This window comes from Cetorhinus maximus, chromosome 9 (genome assembly GCF_964194155.1).
Source record: "Cetorhinus maximus chromosome 9, sCetMax3.hap1.1, whole genome shotgun sequence".
Lineage (NCBI taxonomy): Eukaryota > Metazoa > Chordata > Chondrichthyes > Lamniformes > Cetorhinidae > Cetorhinus > Cetorhinus maximus.
The window spans coordinates 75,251,460-75,270,623 of record NC_135887.1 but is presented as its reverse complement, the minus strand read 5'-3'; the positions used below and the strand labels follow the sequence as shown (position 1 = coordinate 75,270,623).

General features: G+C 43.2%; 1 protein-coding gene across 10 annotated transcripts in view; it reads right to left on the bottom strand.

The window, feature by feature from the left end:
• dgkza (diacylglycerol kinase, zeta a) overlaps positions 1-19,164 on the bottom strand; it is a 562,825-nt gene that overhangs the window by 258,774 nt on the left and 284,887 nt on the right. The window lies entirely within an intron of this gene.

The following is a 19,164-nucleotide window of genomic DNA, read 5'->3' as shown; positions in this document are numbered from 1 at the left end:
GTTCTGGATTTTTCAGCACCTCTAAGGACTCTTGCTTGTTGCTGGGGTATGTTTCCTCACTCAGCAGGTCTGAAGGTGAAGACTTGCACCAAGATTGACTTTTCTTCACAGCTGTCATGTCACCACAAACTCACACTGTTCTCTAAGTCTCACTTTCAGGTCTTTACAGTCTAATTACTTCACACAGCAAATGGAAGCCTGCAGCTGGTGTGATTTGCTTCAATAAAACAACTAAATACAGCCATTCAACAAAGTGATTACTGAGATCACAGAAAAGTAAAGAAAGAACAGACAAAATAACTAAATGGAGGCAAAGGGCCAAATTTCCTTCTGCATGGAAAAAGTTGCAGAAATGCTGATTTTTCCAAGTACATCTGAATCCAATGATGAAAATGTAGAGGAGAAACATTTTAAAAATGTTAATTTTGCTGCAAGTACGATTTTTTAATAAAGTCATATAAACATATCAGCCACTTAAATGCACTTGTAACAAAATCCTTTATATGAATATATGAATTAGGAGGAGTAGGCCATTCGGCCTCTCGAGCCTGCTCCACCATTCAATAAGATCATGTCTGATCTGATTGTAACCTCAACACCACATTCCTGCCTACCCCCGATAACCTTTCACTCCTTGCTTATCAAGAATCTATCTAGCTCTGTCTTAAAAATATTGAAAGACTGCTTCCATTGCCTTTTGAGGAAGAGAGTTCCAAAGATTCTCGGCCCTCAGAGAAAAAAATTCTCCTCTTCTGTCTTAAAAGAGCGACCCCTTATTTTTAAACAGTAGCCCCTAGTTCTAGATTTTCCCACAAGAAGAAACATCCTCTCCACATCCACCCTGTCAAGACCACTCAGGATCTTATATGTTTCAATCAAGTCACCTCTTACTCTTCTAAACTCCAATGGATACAAGCCTAACTTGTCCAAACTTTCCTCATAAGACAACCCGCCCATTCCAGGTATTAGTCTGGTAAACCTTCTCTGAATTGCTTCCAACACATTTACATCCTTCCTTACTTACTTCCACACATCCTTCCTTGGGGACCAATACTGTACATAGTGCTCCAGATGTGGTCTAACCAATGCCTTGTATAACTGAAGCATCACCTCCCTAATTTTGTATCCGATTCCCCTCACAATAAACAACAACATTCTATTAGCTTTCCTAATTACTTGCTATATCTGCATGCTAATCTTTTGCAATTCATGCACTAAGACACCCAGATCCCTCTACATCTCAGAGCTCTGCAATCTCTCATCATTTGGATAAAATGCTTTTTTTATTCTTGCTGCGAAAATGGACAATTTCACAATTTCCCCCATTATGCACCATTTGCCAAATCCTGGCCCACTCACTTAACCTATCCCTTCGTAGCCTCCTTATGTCCTCTTCACAACTTACTTTCATCATCAGCAAATTTAGTAACCTTACCTTCGGTCCCTTCATCCAAATCAGTTATACAAATTGTAAAAAGTTGAGATCCCAGCACTGATCCCTGTGGCACACCACTCGTTACATCTTGCCAAACAAAAAATGACCAATTTATGCCTACTCTGCTTCCTGCTGGCTAGCCAATCTTCTATCCATGCCAATATGTTACCTCTGCACCATGAGCTTTTATTTTCAGGAATAACCTTTGATGTGGCACTTTATCAAATGCCTTCTGGAAATTTAAGCACAATATATCCACTGGTTCCCCTTTATCCACAGCACATGTTACTTCTTCAAAGAACTCCAATAAATTTATTAAACATGAATTCCCTTTCACAAAACCATGGTTTGCACCTCTCAGATAGCTGAGAGAACACTTAAGAGGTTTAAATGTCAAAATAACTTTGTTAATTTGGCTATGGAGTGAAAAACAGTTTTTTGCAATGCCAGTTAAAAATTGGTCCTGATTCTTGCATATGATCCCAGGGGCAGTGGTCACTGCTTTAAAGGGCCATTCAGTCTAATTCTTGAATTGTTGAGGACAATTGGTCAGATTTTCAGATGTGATCCCAGAGACAGTGCTGCCAATGAAGCACATCTTTGGTGAGAGAGGATGTACCCCAATATGCAAGGGATGTGACCAGCCTGACAACTTGGTACAGGAAGAGGTAAGATTGTATCGATAGTTTGGATGGCTGGAAAGTGTTAAAGAATGTGAAGCAATTTTTCTTTTACAGTAAGGAATTAATACCACTTGTAAGCAGCAGCTTACATAGTAAAAGGATAGAAAAAGGAAGGATGGTACCAAATAGGAATGAGAAAGAAGACATCCTTATGGAGGCAGCGGGTATGCCGGAGGGAATAAATCAGTAGTTTGCATTTGGCAGCATCCTTTTCTCTTGTTAAGACAATGTCAAAATTAAGTAGGATGTAGTAGAGAATTTGGTTAGGAGAAAAGTGAATATAGAAATTATTTATATGCCTTTTGAAAGTGTTTGGCAAACCATGTAATAGACTTGTTAGCAAAAGTAAAGCTCATGAGCTTAAAGGGCCAATGGCAGCGTGGATATAAAATTGGCCAAGGGGCAGAAAACAGACATTAATGATGAAAAGCTGCCTCTCAGACTGAAATATCGTACAAAGTGGTGCTCCGCAGGGGTCGATACGAGAATCCCTGCTCTTTTTGATACATATGGACTTGGATATTGGGCATAATTCAAAATTTGCTGGTGACACGAAACATGCCAATGGAGTAAACAATGAGGCAGACAGTAACAACTTCAGAAGGACGTGGACGACAAGTGAAACGGGCAGACATATCTAGATGAAATTTAACACAGAAGTGTAAAGTGGTATATTTTGGTAGGATGAATGAGAAGAGGCAATATAAATGGCAAAAGGGGTGCGTGCACACAGATCACTGAAGGTGGAAAGACAATTTGAGAAGGGCGTTAAAATCACATGTGGGACCCTTGATTTTATTCATAGAGGCACTGAATTTATAAAAAAGTTGTGCAAAACCTTCCAAAACACTGGAGCTCAGGTGGAGTAGTGTGTTCAATTCTAGGTACCACACTTTGGGAAGGATTCCAAGGCCTGTGATTCATTCAGAGAGGGATTTACTAGCATGATACCAGGAATGAGTGACTTCAGTTATATGTAGAGACAGGAGATGCTGGGATTTTCTCCTTAGAGCAGAGAAAGTTAGAGGAGATTTGCGGAGGTGATGTACAAGCTTCAGAATACAAGCCAGGGGAGGGGACAAAATGTACTGTGAAAGTTATTTCAATTGACCAAATTGACACTGCTCTTTAAAGGCTAAACCAGGACATTACAGGAGGGCAGAATGTGGATAACATTAAAGCCATAATGTCATGTGAACAAGTAATTGCAGAACTGTCCACGAAGAAGCGTTTGAAAGTTATAGAACCTACAGATATTGAAGGGGAGCACAGAACTTGTAATAATCATCCTATTTTTTCTGTGACTTGCAGGCTATGTTATACCGACAGGTCTATACACACCGATTGTGTACAAACCCACACACAATACACTACCAAATACATAGGTTTGTTCATAATGTGCTCTCTGTTCTTCCCATGAGAGAAAGGAATTACCAAGGCGAGCAATTATCAGCAAAGCCATGTGAATCAGATACCAGGGCAGATATGCAAACTGGAGAGAAGTAATTACAGATTCTGGAGAGGAGGAAAGGATGAGTGCTGAAACATTGGTGAACAGAGGGTAGAAGCAGTGGTTAATTGATGAGGGACAGACGGTCATGGGTAGAAGGCCCAATGTGCAAGTTAACCCTCCAGAGTTCTATGGGGACAGTGGGCCTGCATGCGACAGAGGAGCCATTTGCCTCCTTGCACAAGACAGAAGGTAATTTGGGCAGAGCAGATGTGTTCAATGCCCACACAGGAACTCCCATCTCCAACATGTGATGGATCTCATGGATCAAAGGTTCTTTACACGGCAGGCTGTCGCTGAATATGTGGCAGCACTAGCGGCATCTGCGACCTCCCCTATATAAACCACAGGCAGAAACTGGTTGATTCTTAACTGCAATAAAGTGACCAAGCAAGCCATTCTGCTTTATACTGGGAAACTAGAGTGGGGTAGTACATGCTGGCCTTGCCAGTGATATCCCAATCTGGAAACTAAATTTTAAAAAAACAATATGCATTTCACACAAATGCGCCCACTGAGGTCCAAACTCCAAGATGTAGTTAAGGCCAGTTTCATCTCCCTTGGGAAATGGTCACAGGCATAGAAACAAACAATCACAGGGGGAAAGAGGTGTCGAGCCATGGACTGGTGACTAGTGTAAGCCACAGTTTCTCTCATCGAATGGCGTTGCAATGCTTATCCCTGGTCATGCTGCGAGAATGGCATCAGTACTGAAAGGTGTTTGGTTCTTTATAAAAAGAGGCATTATAGAGGTACTACACCTCACTTCTCACAGCAAAGGACATACAAGAATTATATTCAGATTTCTTGTTTTCCTCAATACACATTCATTTGATAAGTTTCATAACCATTGACCTTTAAATCAAAAGAGTAATGCGCTCTTGCAGCTTAGTGAATCATCAATTAGTCAACAGCTCATTGTCATTGATTAACTAGTTACAGAGCGGAATCCTCCCCTCATTGAAAGGAGCCGCAAGTTGGGGTATTTCCCAACACTGCTTCCTGAGTTCTGAATGTCAACAGATTCACACTTCATTTTTAACCAGGAGCGAGGGAGCTGAAGTTGGGGCTGCTGCCTCCCAAAGCAGGTGGGTGGATGCAGAGGCAAGCAGGTCTCCAGGACATCGGTCCAGTTCTATTCACGGTTATTAGGCCCCCAGCTCACACAACCCTCCACAGCCTTTCCATACCCCTCTGTTACCACTCCAACCCCCATACCCCCTCCATGCTCCCATGCCCCTTCAATATCCCCTCTGCACCCATGGCTCTTCCATACAACCCATGCATCCCCCATGCCCACTCTTCCAGTATCCACTAGGTACAGAACCAATGAACCATATCATAACATTATCAAGTCTTTGAAATGCTCATGGAACTGTCAAAATAAGAAAACAGGAATTCAAAATCCCCTTAAAAATGTTCCTCTTACAAGCTCATTAAACTATCAAACAAAGCCATTCATGCTCTCATTGGGAAAAAAAAAGCTTTAATCTATTTAACATCTCCTAATCTTGTCCAAATAAACAAACAGGCATTGAAAATCCAATTCAAAGAAAGATAAACTTGTTACAAGCTCATAACTCTGTCAGGCAAATCTAGCAGCCCTCTTCATAGCTGTATAAACATGGGACTGAATCTATTTGTGCCTCTTGGAGCTCAGCCAGGCATTCATGAGGACATCTGGCAAAATAGATGTCTGGCCATCTGTTCAGCCTGCTTTGTTGACACAGTTCAAAAAATTTTAAAATCAAGATATTATTTGACCAGGAGCCATTGTATTTCAGCAAGTAGAGATGATAAGGGGCAGGATTTGGTGCAGATTAAGACATGGGTAGCAGAGTTTTGGATAAGTTTATGGAGGGTGGAATATGGGAGACCAACTAGGAGTATGTTGGAATAATCAATTCTAGAGGTAATAAAGGCATGGATGAAGGCTTTGGCAGCAGATGAGCCGAGAGAGTTAGATATAGGCTGCCTCTTCAGAGGTAGCCAACACCAAATAATGTAAAGAATTTAGACTGTTGGAAGCTTTCTGCTTTCCCTATCACCCAATAAAATAAGTACATCCTTCCTTAAATATGGAGGCCAAAATTGTATACAGACTCCAGGTATGGTCTCACCAAAGCTAATTGCAGCAAAACTTCCTTATTCTTGCACTTTAATCCTCTTGCAATAAAAACCAACATGCCATTTGCCTTCCTAATTGCTTGGTGTGCCTGCATGCTAACTTTGTGTTCCTTCTACTTAAACATCAACATTTAGCTTCATGACTTTTAAAAAATATTCTGCTCTTTTTATTCTTACTACCGCACTGAATATCACACTTACCCACATTGTACTTCATCTGCCACCTTGTTGCCAATTCACTGAACCTGTCTATATATCTTTGCAGTTTCTTTGTGCACTCCTCACAGCCTACATTCCCATCTAGCTTTGTATCATCAGCAAACATAGATACAATACTCTGTGTCCCTTTGTCCAAGTCATTAATATATAGTAAATAGCTGAGGCCCCAGCATTGATCCTTGCAGCACTGCACCAGTTACAGTCTGCTAATTTGAAAGTGTCCCTACTCTCAGTTTCCTGTCTGTTAACCAATCCTCTATCCATTTATGAGAGTTTTAAAATGGAGGAGATGATGGACCAATGTGTTGGAAAATAATTCTATGCCAATTGCTCACACAATCTGAAGAGACTCCCGGTTAAAAGCAAAATACTGTGGATGCTAGAAATCTGAAACAAAAACAGAAAATGCTGGAAAAACTCAGCAGGTCTTATAGCATCTGTGAAGAGAGAAACAGAGTTGACATTTCGAGTCCGTATGACCTTTCTTCAGAGCTCTAAGGATCATACAGACTCGAAACGTCAGCTCTGTTTCTCTCTCCAGAGATGCTGTCAGACCTGCTGAGTTTTTCCAGCATTTTCTGTTTTTGTTGCTGAAGAGACTCCCAGCTTGTCCTGCTCCTGAAACGACAACGATCATCAAAGGCAATCGTGGGGCATCTGAGGACTTTCGATACCACATCCAAACAAAATACATTATGAATGGTGGAAATAGGAAAAAGAATATTGGACAAACTCCTCAATTACAATGACTAACGGTCAGCCCCAACACTCCAATTGAGAATTCCCTTTCACATTACAGACCATAAATTGTTTTAGATGTGATATCAGCTTAATACAATGTCAAATTTGTTTGAAAACTGCACATGATGGGACGCAGTTATATTTAGGAAATGTGATTGCCGAATGACCGCAGACATCTGCTGCCAGTTATTCAGTATCTTATGGGTGCATTATCTTTCCACCATCATGATTTTTGGTCATGTCTTTAATGCTGAGGGAAACTGCCTATCTAAACATTTAGGATAGTATGTAAGCAAATTGCCTGTAACAATGCAGTTGCAAGCCCTGGTCAGTAGGGATGCTGTAGAGCAGCTTCTGAACTCCTTCCCAACATCAGTTTAAGACAAAAAACGTCAAACTGATTTTGGACAATGCAAGAAGCAATTTGAAAATCTACTGTTAAGCTGTTCAGAAAAAGGAAGGAATGTCAAACCACATAAAACAGAGGGGTAAAATTTCAATGGAAATTTTCCTGATCTCGAACATTGGAGCGTATGTAGGCCATTTAGCCCATCGAGCCTCCTCTGCCACTCTGACCTGTACCTCAACTCCATTTAACCACCTTGGTTCCAGAGGAAATAGTTTGTCTCCATCCGCTCAATCATATCCCATTATCATTTTTAACACTTTGATTAGATCACCTCTCAAATTTCCTAATCTCAAGGCAAACACAAGCCAAGATTATGCAAATTGCTATGGCAATTTAACCCTTTCTACCCAGGTATCATTACCTGCCATAACTTTGGTGGAAATGTCAGAGAACAGCAGAGGTGGATTTTCACATTTTTCTCTGGGATTTCCTCCGATCTGCCACTGGTACTCAGACAGGAGATCAGGAGCAACTCCCTTGGAATTTTGACCCCAATGTATTATTTGGTGAAGGCGTGGGTCCCTTTAAGGATGCAAAGTGTAATTTTCTCTGTATTCTGGAAATAAATACTGGGGCAAGTTACTGAACAGATCAGAGTGCTGGCTTGGCCTGTGGAAACATTAAGGCAGTTTGGCTCCAGCAAATTCAACAAAAATTTGAATTACACGGGTTGCAGCATTCGCAGCATTAACACAACCATTAAAATAAGATTTCAATGCAATTGACCAGTTTTAAAATACAGTGCTTACATGTTCATAGTTTACTTAAAGCAGCCAGTGACCATATCACCTGGAGCACAGTAGCAATCCACAACTCAGAGGCCCGATTAACACAATTGTTATTGGACTATCACTATTGTTTTGTATGAAACCCATGTTTAGTGCAATCACTTGGTAAACTACCAAAATTTGACATTGACTTCACAGGTGGCAGATGAAGGATGTGTGCTCTCTCCAATCTATTAAATGAGGCTCATAAACCACTTCTGTTGGGTTTAGTGCCCTTATCTTACACAGACCAAGAACACCAAGGTGATCACGCATTTAAAATAAAACAGGAGAGCAACACTACAGTAGTATACAGCACCTAGCACACAATACAGCCTCAAGCACATAATGCCACATCACAATATAAACACTTGAGAATACAAATTAAAACGCCTACAATATGGCAAAATAGCTGCTCCACCACAGTACAATACAATTTAACACACCACAACAAAATAAACACAATGCACATTACAAAACACCAACGCCACTGTACAGAATAGAATCTATAACAATGTGGTATTGGCACTGTTCAGTATTGGCAAACAGAGGCCATGTGTGTACTTCTTGATTGAATCAGTGGGAAGTTTTACTTGCCTAACTCCTGAAAGCTGACTAACAAAGCGGTAGGGTCAGCAGCCCAGCTCAGCTAGCAACCTCTCAATTCCAGGCAAGAAGAACCCACCCAACACAGGAAAAGAAGGAGATGGGCGTCAAATAGATAGAGCATCACTCTCAGAAAGAAGCAACAACTGGCTGACTGAGTGTTGCTAGTTCCTGTGATTCCATGTGCTGGGTCAAGTATGGTAACAGGGAAAACTATCAACTGGAAAGTAAACCCTCCAATTAAACCCCAACTAATTAATGTACTCCTGCTGTCCTTTAATCCCATCACAGCACATCCAATCAGCAGGACGTGAAGACATCCAGCAAGTCACAATACTTGTAATGAAGCCTGGACTCAACAGGCACCTAAAACCATCTGCATCAGGATTATCACCTAAATATCTACGAGCAGAACTACTAATGGATCAACTTCACTGTGAAAATACAAGAATGCTGCTTGTGTAAAGTGCTGACCAATCACACACAAGGGAGAAAGAAAGACATGAGCAAAAGAATAATAATGAAGATAGATTGATCTAAACACAACTATGCACAGAAGTATATTTAATAATAATCAATACAAGTGAGGAATTGGCAGCAGCAATTCACCCTTCTCTTCTCCAGCTTCTCGCCTTTGTTCAACGTTCCTTATAAACAACAACAACAACTTGCATTTATATAGTGTTTCAAAGCACTTCAGGAGAACGTGGCTGAACAAAAGTCGACACAAAGCTACAGAAGGAGATATTAGAAAAGGTGACTAAGGCATTAAGGAACAGCATACAGGAGAGGGGCAAGGAGATGGAGAGGTTTAGGGAGGGGATTGCAGAGTTTAGGGATAAAGCAAGTGAAGGCATAGGAACCAATAGCGGAGCAATGAAAATGGGATGTGCAAGAGGTCCGAATTTATGGAACGCAAGGTGGGGGGGGCCAGTTAGAACAGTGTTCAAATTATTGAGTTTAGCTGTAACCAAGGCATGGATGAGGGTCACTGCAGCAAATGAGCTGAGATAGGGGCAGAATCGCACCTTCTCCCCGTAGCCCTGCACATTCTTCCTTTTAAGATAACAATCCACGCTTTGATTGAACCTGCGTCCACACACTCAGATACTGGTGTTATTACAGGTGGAAGACAGCTAGTTTTGGTGATGAAGGGGATATAGGGTCTGAGAGCCAAGGCCCTGGCTGCCTGGTTAGGTGGATGCAAGAGATTCTGTGACATGTCTTTAGAGAGCAGCGGACATGCTCCCAGTGTGCAGCTCGATATTCCTCCCTCAATCAACACTTATAGGGTTCCTCTGAATGCCACGCGCTGGGCACCGATTGTCTAGAAAATAAATGTTTGCAATTCAGCGTAATTTATAAACTGTGAAGCACTAGAGATGTCCTGCGGCTTTTAAAGCAAACATTGATTTATCTTTCCTTTAACTTTCATCTTCCAATTCCCAGGAACTACAATTCCAACGTCTACAAGCCCAGCCCCTTAGGATCATTGCAGCACTCGTAACTAAACACCCCACACTGTTCCATCGAGATGAGCCATGTAAAGGAACATAGAGCTGGCCAGAACTGATTATGGGCCAGTGTCATGGGGAATTCACATGATGTTACACCTACATGAAATATATGATTTCAGTGGTCAGAAGTGATAAATGGAGATTGCAGAAGCTTCACCCTCAAGACATTCATAGATTATGCAACAATTCTATAGAACATGCCTCCCCTATGTAAGGCTTATACTGCTGTTTTTTACAAACGCCTCTAATTTCCCTTTGAGTAACTGGTGTTAACTAAATAAAACCTATGCCTTTCAATAGCACACAGCCCCATATTAGGAAAGATGACCTATTTATACGCTCAGCACCACTGAAATTTCTCACTCCTACACAGTTGGGTAAGCTGTTTCGCTCGCTTTTCCAGTCTATTAAGTACAGGAACGGTGAGCTGAGGGTGCAGAGTTCTGGAGATGTGCCCCGGCTGGTTATTCAGCAGTTGACCAGTTCACCATCCCAGCCTGGCCAACAGGTGCCACTTAGATCATAGTAAGACCATAAGATATGGGAGCAGAAGGAGGCCATTTCGCCCATCAAGTCTGCTCAGCCATTCAATGGGATCATGGCTGATCTGATAACAACTCCACTTTCCTGCTTTTCCCCCATAGCCTTTTATTCCCTTAGTCATTAAAAATCTGTCTATCTCAGCCTTGAATATACTTAATGACCCAGCCTCTACAGCCCTCTGTGGTAAAGATTTCCACAGTTTCAGTATCCTCTGAAAGGAGAAATTCCTCCTCATCTCGGTCTTAAATAGGTGCCCCCTTACTCTGAGATTATGCCCTCTGGTCCTAGACTCTCCCACAAGGGGAAACAACCTCTCAGCATCTACCCTGTCAAGCCCCCTAAGAATCTTATATGTTTTAATAAGTTCGCCTCTCATTCTGTTAAACTCCAATGAGTACAGGCCCAACCTACTCAACCTCTCCTCATAACAAAACCCCTTCATACCTGGGGTCAACCTAGTGAGCCTTTTCTGGGCTGCCTCCAATACCAGTATTTCTCTCCTTAGAGAAGGGGACCAAAACTTGTTCAGAGGAAGGGAGGCATTCTTTCATCTTTCCCCTTACAGTTCCTCACAGGTACAGAGGGAGGCAGCCTAACCACCCTGGACATTTTCTCAAAAGATCGGGAAGGAAGGCAATTCTCAGTCCTCCCTCTCATCCCATTTATGAACTTACAGACTGGAGAAGTAAGTGTGCAGAAACGGATTCCATTTGCTGGAGGAATCAGTGGGCAGAAGACACAGAGTTAAGATAATTGGCAAAAGAACCAGAGAAGAAATTAGAATAATTATTTTTACTTAAAAAGACCATAAGACCATAAGACATAGGAGCAGAAATTAGGCCCTTCGGCCTATCAAGCCTGCTCTGCCATTCAATCATGGCTGATAAGTTTCTCAACCCCATTCTCCCGCCTTCTCCCCGTAACCTTTGATCCCCTTACCGATCAAGAACCTATCTATCTCGGTCTTAAATACACTCAATGACCTGGCCTCCACAGCCTTCTGTGGCAATGAATTCCATAGATTCACCACTCTCTGGCTAAAGAAGTTTCTCCTCATCTCTGTTAGGTCTTCCCTTTACTCTGAGGCTGTGCCCTCAGGTCCTAGTCTCTCCTACTAATGGAAACATCTTCCCCACGTCCACTCTATCCAAGCCTTTCACTATTCTGTAAGTTTCAATCAGATCACCCCTCATCCTTCTAAACTCCATCGAGTATAGACCCAGAGTCCTCAAACGTTCCTCATATGTTAAGCCTTTCATTCCCGGGATCGTTCTCATGAACCTCGTCTGGACCCTCTCCAGGGCCAGAACATCCTTCCTGGAATACGGGGCCCAAAATTGCTCACAATATTCTAAATGTGGTCTGACCAGAGCCTTATAAAGCCTCAGCAGCACATCCCTGCTTTCATCTTCTAGTCCTCTCGAAATAAATGCCAACATTGCATTTGCCTTCCTAACTACCGACTCAACCTCCAAGTTAACCTTAAGAGAATCCTGGACTAGGACTCCCAAGTCCCTTTGCACTCCAGATTTCTGAATTCTCTCCCCATTTAGAAAATAGTCTATGCCTCTATTCTTCCCAACAAAGTGCACGACCTCACACTTCCCCACGTTGTATTCCATCTGCCACTTCTTTGACCATTCTCCTAACCTGTCCAAATCCTTCTGCAGCCTCTCCACCTCCTCAATACTACCTGTCCCTCCACCTATCTTTGTATCATCTGCAAACTTAGCCAGGATGCCCTCAGTTCCTTCATCTAGATCATTAATGTAAAAAGTGAAAAGTTGTGGTTCCAACACTGACCCCTGCGGAACTCCACTAGTCACTGGCCGCCATCCTGAGAAGGATCCCCTTATCCCCACTCTCTGCCTCCTGCCAGACAGCCAATCTTCTATCCATGCTAGTACCTTGCCTCTAACACCATGGGCTCTTATCTTACTGAGCAGCCTCCTGTGCGGCACCTTGTCAAAGGCCTTCTGGAAGTCCAAGTAGATAACATCCATTGGCTCTCCTTTGTCTAACCTGCTCGTTATCTCCTCAAAGAATTCTAACAGATTTGTCAGGCATGACCTCCCCTTGATGAAACCATGCTGACTTTGTCCGATTTTATCATGCACTTCCAAGTATTCTGAAATCTCATCCTTAGTAATGGACTCTAAAATCGTACCAACGACCGAGGTCAGGCTAATCGGCCTGTAATTTCCTGTCTTTTGCCTCACTCCCTTCTTAAACAGGGAGGTTACATTAGCGATTTTCCAGTCCTCTGGGACCCTCCCTGACTCCAGTGATTCCTGAAAGATCACCACTAACGCCTCCACTATCTTTTCAGCTATCTCCTTCAGAACTCTGGGGTGTAATCCATCTGGTCCAGGCGATTTATCCACCTTCAGACCTTTCAGTTTTCCTAGCACCTTCTCCTTGGTAATGGCCACCATACTCACATCTGCCACCCCGACTCTCGAACTTTGGGGATGTTACTCGTGTCTTCCACCGTGAAGACTGACGCAAAGTACCTATTCAGTTCCTCCGCCATTTCTTTGTTCCCCACTACTACTTCTTCAGCGTCATTTTCCAGCGGCCCGATGTCCACTTTTGCCTCTCTCTTACCCTTTATATATCTAAAAAAACTCTTGCAATCCTCAATCTTTAAAAATTATGATCTGTAATGTACTACCTGGAAAATGTGGTGAAAGCAGATTCAATAGGAACCTTAAAGAAGGGAAAGGAGAAATTTTCAGGACTATGGGAAAGAATAGGGGAGTGCAACTATTTGAATAGCTCTTTTAGAGAGATTGCATATGCACGGTGGGTGGAATGGCCTCGTTTGCTACTGTATCATACGATACGATACCCCCATCCCCAGCTACAGTCCCACAACCAGCTGCCCCACTCAACAGCGGCACTGGCAGAGATCAGAAACAGTCATCTGCTTGGACTGGGAATGGTGGACGAGACAGGAAATGGCAAGGAAGGAAGAGAAAATGAGACTAAAATTAAGGATGGGGGAGAGAAGGATGGAGGAGAGAAGGGGAGGGGAGAGAGAAAAGAATAGACAATCAATGGAAGAGTAACATACACAAAAGAGTCCAATTCTATCGATTTTACCTTTCTTTTGAAACAATGAAAGCATTTTACAAACCCAACATAACTTGCCAGTTAATTCATATGTATATGGGGTGTATAAGTGTATGGAGGCTGTTTGATTACTGTCTGTTTATTGATTATACTATCTGCAGCCTTCACTTGGTACTCTTGTCTGCCTCATGGTTACATGCCACATGGCAGGAAGAGTCACACATAGGAGGGTGGCTGTTATGAGAAAGCGGGGAGACAATTGAGCTAAAATTGATGGTGGTGTCACATTATACTGAGTGTAGCTGGTTGGAGCGCAATGTAGTAACCACAAACTCTTATGATTCTTTCCATTTTCTTCAACCTGATCAGCATTTTTATTTTTCACCACATCAGCGGCTGTTTAATAACCGGGTTCCCAGCTTGAGCGAGCGGGTGGCTGCCTCCCTTAGAGGAATACAGTCCAGACCCCTCGCACCTTAAACTGACTTCGGGAGCTTTGTAAGCGTCTTACCGCTTCCATCATCTCAACAATAACTTGCATTTATATAACGTGTTGAACACAGAAAAATGCCCCTGGGAGAACTATAGGACTATTATGAAACAAAATTTGACACGACGGCACATAACATATGAACATACAGATTAGGAGCAGGAGTAAGCCATTCGGTCCCTCGAGCCTGCTCCACCATTCAGTAAGAGCATAGCTGATCTGATTATGTCCTTAACACCATATTTCCACCTACCCCCGATAACCTTTGAAGGAGAAATTAGGGAAGATGGCCAAAAGCTTGGTCAAAGTAGTAAGTTTTAACAAGTATCTTAAGGGAGGAGAGAGAGGTAGAGAGATTTAAGGAGAGAATTCCAGATTTTGTACCCTAGGCAGCTGAAGGCCCAGCCACCAATGGTGCAGCGATTATAACTGGAATGCACGAGGGGTCAGATTTTGAGGAGCGCAGATATCTCAAGAGAGTTATACGGCTAGATGAGGTTACAGAGATAGGGAGGGGCTAGTCCATGGAGGGATTTGAAAACGAGGATGGGACTTATAAATTCAAGGTGTTGCTTGACCAGGAGCCAAGGAAGGTCAGTGAGCATAGGGGTGATTAATGAAAGGGACATTGTGCAAGTAAGGACCTCGAGTTTCTGGAGGGTCGAATGTGGGTGGTCAGCCAAGAATGCATTGGAAAAGTCAAGTCTAGACCTAACAAAGGCATGAATGAGGGTTTCAGCAGCAGAGGGACAATGTTAAGGTGGTAGAAACAGGCAGTCTTAAAAATGGCATGGTTATGTAGTCGGAAGCTCATCTTAGGGTCAAATACCAAGGTTACAAACAGTCTGCTTTAGTCTTAAGAGTTGCCAGGGAGAGGGATGGAGTTGGTAGCTGGCTACAGAGCTTGGAGTAAGGATTAAAGACAATGGCTTCAGTCTTCCTAGTATTTAGTTGGAGGAAATTTCTGCTCATCCACTGCTGGATATCTGATAACTTAGCAACACTGGAGGAGTCAAGAGATGTGGTGGTTAGATAGAGTTAGGTGTTGAAAAGTAATTGGTGTTTTCACACAATGTCATCGGGGGAGCAGCATCTAGAGGGGAAATAGAAGGGAGATAAGGGCAAATTGCATAGGGGACACCAGAGGTAATGGTGCAGGAGACGGAAGAGAAGCCATTGCGAGTGATTCTCTGACCATGATTACATAGATAAGAATGGAACCAGGTGAATACCGTCCCACCCAGTTGGACAATGATGGAGAGGTGTTGGAGGATGGTGTGGTCAAATGTGTCAAAGGTTGCAGACAGGCCGAGAAGGACGAGGAGGGAAAGTTTACTTTTGTCACAGTCATATTGGATGGCATTTATATGATAAGAGCAGTTTCAGCACCGTGGCAGGGGCAGAAGCTTGATTGGCGGGATTCAAACATGGGGCTGCAGGAAAGTTGGGCATGGAGGTGACAATATGTATGAGGACTTTGGAGAGGAAAGAGAGACAGGAGATGGGGCAGAAGCTTGCAAGGACGGTGGGATCAAGTGCTGTTTTTTTTGAGCAAATGAATGATGATGGTAGATATAAAATCAAGACCTGAACATAAAAAATGGTTAACAGTATCAACTAACTTGAGGAACAGGAGGGTGTGTTGGGTTATCAGCAGCTCAGTGGGAATAGGCTCAAGAGTGTTACAGGCAGATCTCAAGGACAAGGTGAGTTCAGAGAGGGCATGAGGGAGATAGAGAAATTAGAGAAAGATGCTTGTTCAGAACTGGGACAAGGGAACTATAGAAGGAGGCTGGCCCGGTGGGCTAGTGGAAGGGGGAAGAGAGGGGGAACAGCCAGAGGCAGCTGATCAGATGGTCTCGATCTTAGTGACAAAGCAGTCCATGAGTTCTTCACAACTTGTTGTTGGAAGTGAGGGTGAAGGAGATGGGATGAGGAGTCTAAAAAATTAATTAACAGGAGAGAAAATAAACCAAATAAATAAAATAAATCTTTGCATTCCAGGATGATTCTAGAATAACGAGCAGTTTTAGCAGATGAGAGAAGTCCTGGTTATGTTCTATGCAGTCCAGCCAGATCTGGCGGTGGGTGCTAAACAGCCAGGGTAAGAGAGAATAATGGTTTTATTGGGGACTAGGACATCGACAGTGGAGGCGAAGGTGCAGTTGAGCACATCAGCAAGTGCAAAAATGTTGCGAACAACGGGTGGCCACAGGCTAGGCAGTCAGGATTTTGAAAGGGTTTTTCTTCTTCCAAATCTAACCAGCGGCTTTATAAACAGTGAAACACAAGCAAATGCATCCAACCGTCATGAAGAAAATGGACAAGGCCTCTCCACTGTCAAATAAAACTCTCCAGTACTTCATTATCTAAAGTATGAGAACCTGCTAGACCCTCGCTCCAGCAACAATAAGCACCACAGCCAACTGCTATGTGATATAAACAGACCCACGTGACAAAACCCAGCAATCTCTCAGCCTCCTGAAAATAAATCTTCAAACTTTCACGTTAAAAACCGACCAAAAATGTCAAATCAATTGCAGTGCAGAAGTAATTACTTTTACAATTGCTCAACATATTTTATGTCAGTAGTGAGATAGTGGAGTCACTTAGCATATGAAAAGAGGTGTTTGACAGTGTAAGGCCATGGTTAGGCCCCACTTGAAGTATCGTATACAGCACTGATCACCATAGAAAAGACATCCCTGAACTGGGCAGGCTCAGGGTTGTCAACTGTGATTAAATGTATTTCTGGAGGTTTCATCAACTTGCCTCAGCACGCCAGCCATTAGTTGGCCAACACATCCATCCTTGTGACGTACTGCCTTCCTATGCCAACTGGAAAGCGAGAAGACTCATTACCCAATTGGCTGATGCTTGACTGTCAGTCAGCCAAGCAGCATTTATTTCCCATTTTCAATATTTTAATATCTGGTAAAGAGAAATGCTCAAAGAAAATGACAAAAAAAAGAGTTTTTTAATGCCCCAATGATTTTTCTCCAGGGTTGTACACAGCAGCGTCCTGGAGATTGATCTTTAATTCCTGGAGACTCCAGGCCAATCCTGGAGGGTTGGCAACCCTAGACCGGCTGCAGTGTAGGCAATCATGGTGCTAACAGAATTCCAAGGTGTAACGAAACAGGAAGTAATTTGGAGCTGAAGGGTTCAAAAATTAGAGGGACATTGTATAAAAATTGTAAAATTTAGTGCTGCAAAGTTATCACCGAGGCAGCACTTGCTTTCAATACTGAGCTACGCATACTCTACATTTAGGTAAGCCCTGTTGTCCCATACAGGACTCCTTTATCCCAATCTTCAGAAATCCACTGCTGGGTTCAAAACCATCAAAGGGAAGAAACTGCGAGTGCATAGATAGTGTGGGGCTTCAAAGGCCTTCAACGTCCTTTGGAAGCTGAACGCATTGATATGTGGGAATAGCCGGTCCAGGACACTCTTGGAACCAGGGACACAGTAGAACTGTAGAGACTGGGGACAGCAGGGTAGGATAGCCTCAAAAATGGGAAGGGCTATCGTTTCTGTGAGTAGGCGCTTACATGGGGAAAATACTAGACAGGTGATCTACTTGTACAAGTTGTTTCTGTGTTCTGCTTAGAAGCATCACTGCCAAGGCTCAAGGTGACATGTGAAGCGCCAATTAATTTACCCCCTATAATTGACATTTATTTTAGATACACGTTAAATTTTATTTCCCTCCTCCATTTAAAGTTACACCCTCCCTCTCTCCTGCCTCCACGCTCCCATTTAAGGTTCCGCCATTTAGAGACTAAGCCCACCCTTGTCTTGGGTGGTATTTCACTGGCCACATGTTATACATCCAGCCCAATATTTGTTCCATTGACTTCAATAGAGGATTTTTAAAAAATTCATTCACAGGATGTGGGCATCACTGACTAGGCCAGCATTTATTGCTCATCGCTAATTGCCCTTGAGAAGGTGGTGGTGAGCTGCCTTCTCGAACCGCTGCAGTCCATGTGGTGTAGGTACACCCACAGTGCTGTTAGGGAGGTAGTTCCAGGATTTTGACCCAGCAACAGTGAAGGAACGGTGATATATTTCCAAGTCAGGATGGTGGGTGACTTGGAGGGGAACTTCCAGGTGGTGGTGTTCCCATGTGTCTGCTGCCCTTGTTCTTCTAGATAGTAGTGGTTGTGGGTTTGGAAGGTGCTATCTAAGGAGCCTTGGTGAGTTCCTGCTGTGCATCTTGTAGATGATACACACTGCTGCTGTGTGCTGATGGAAGGAGTGAATGTTTAAGGTGGTGGATAAGGTGCCAATCAAGCAGGCTGCTTTGACCTGGATGGTGTCAAGCTTCTTGAGTGTTGTGGGAGCTGCACTCATCCAGGCAAGTGGAGAGTATTCCATCAAACTCCTGACTTGTGCCCTGTAGATGGTGGACAGGCTTTGGGGAGTCAGAAGGTGAGTTACTCGCCACAGGATTCCTAGTCTCTGACCTTCTCTTGTAGCCACAGTATTTATATAATCAAGCAGGAGTGTCTAACATGGCAGCATTTGTTGCCCATCCCTAATTGCCCTTGAACTGTACATTTCAGAGCGCAGTTAAGAGTCAACCACATCGCTGTGGGTCTGGAGTCACATGTAGGCCAGACAGGCAAGGACAACAAATTTCCTTCCCTAAAGGACATCAGTGAACCAGATGGGTCCATATGACAATCTATGATAGTATCATGGTCACCATTATTAAGGCTAGCTTTCAATTCCCGATTTTAAAAAAAATTAATTGTACTTAAAAAGCACCAGCTACTATGGTGGGATCTGAACCCATGTAGCAGGGCATTAGCCTGGGCTTCTGGACTTCTAGTCCAGTGCCATCACCACTCCCCCTATGTATAATTTGTGACCTGCCCAAGACAAATTTCTGCCCCATTGCCCTGTGTAACCTGTCTGCACTACAAGGTGTGCCATAGAGTTGACCCAGGATCACCTGCCCTTTGACCTCTTCCCTCCTTCCTCACTGCAGCAAGGAGCTCAGCAGGCACCCAGGCCTCCAGCTGCAGTTGCAG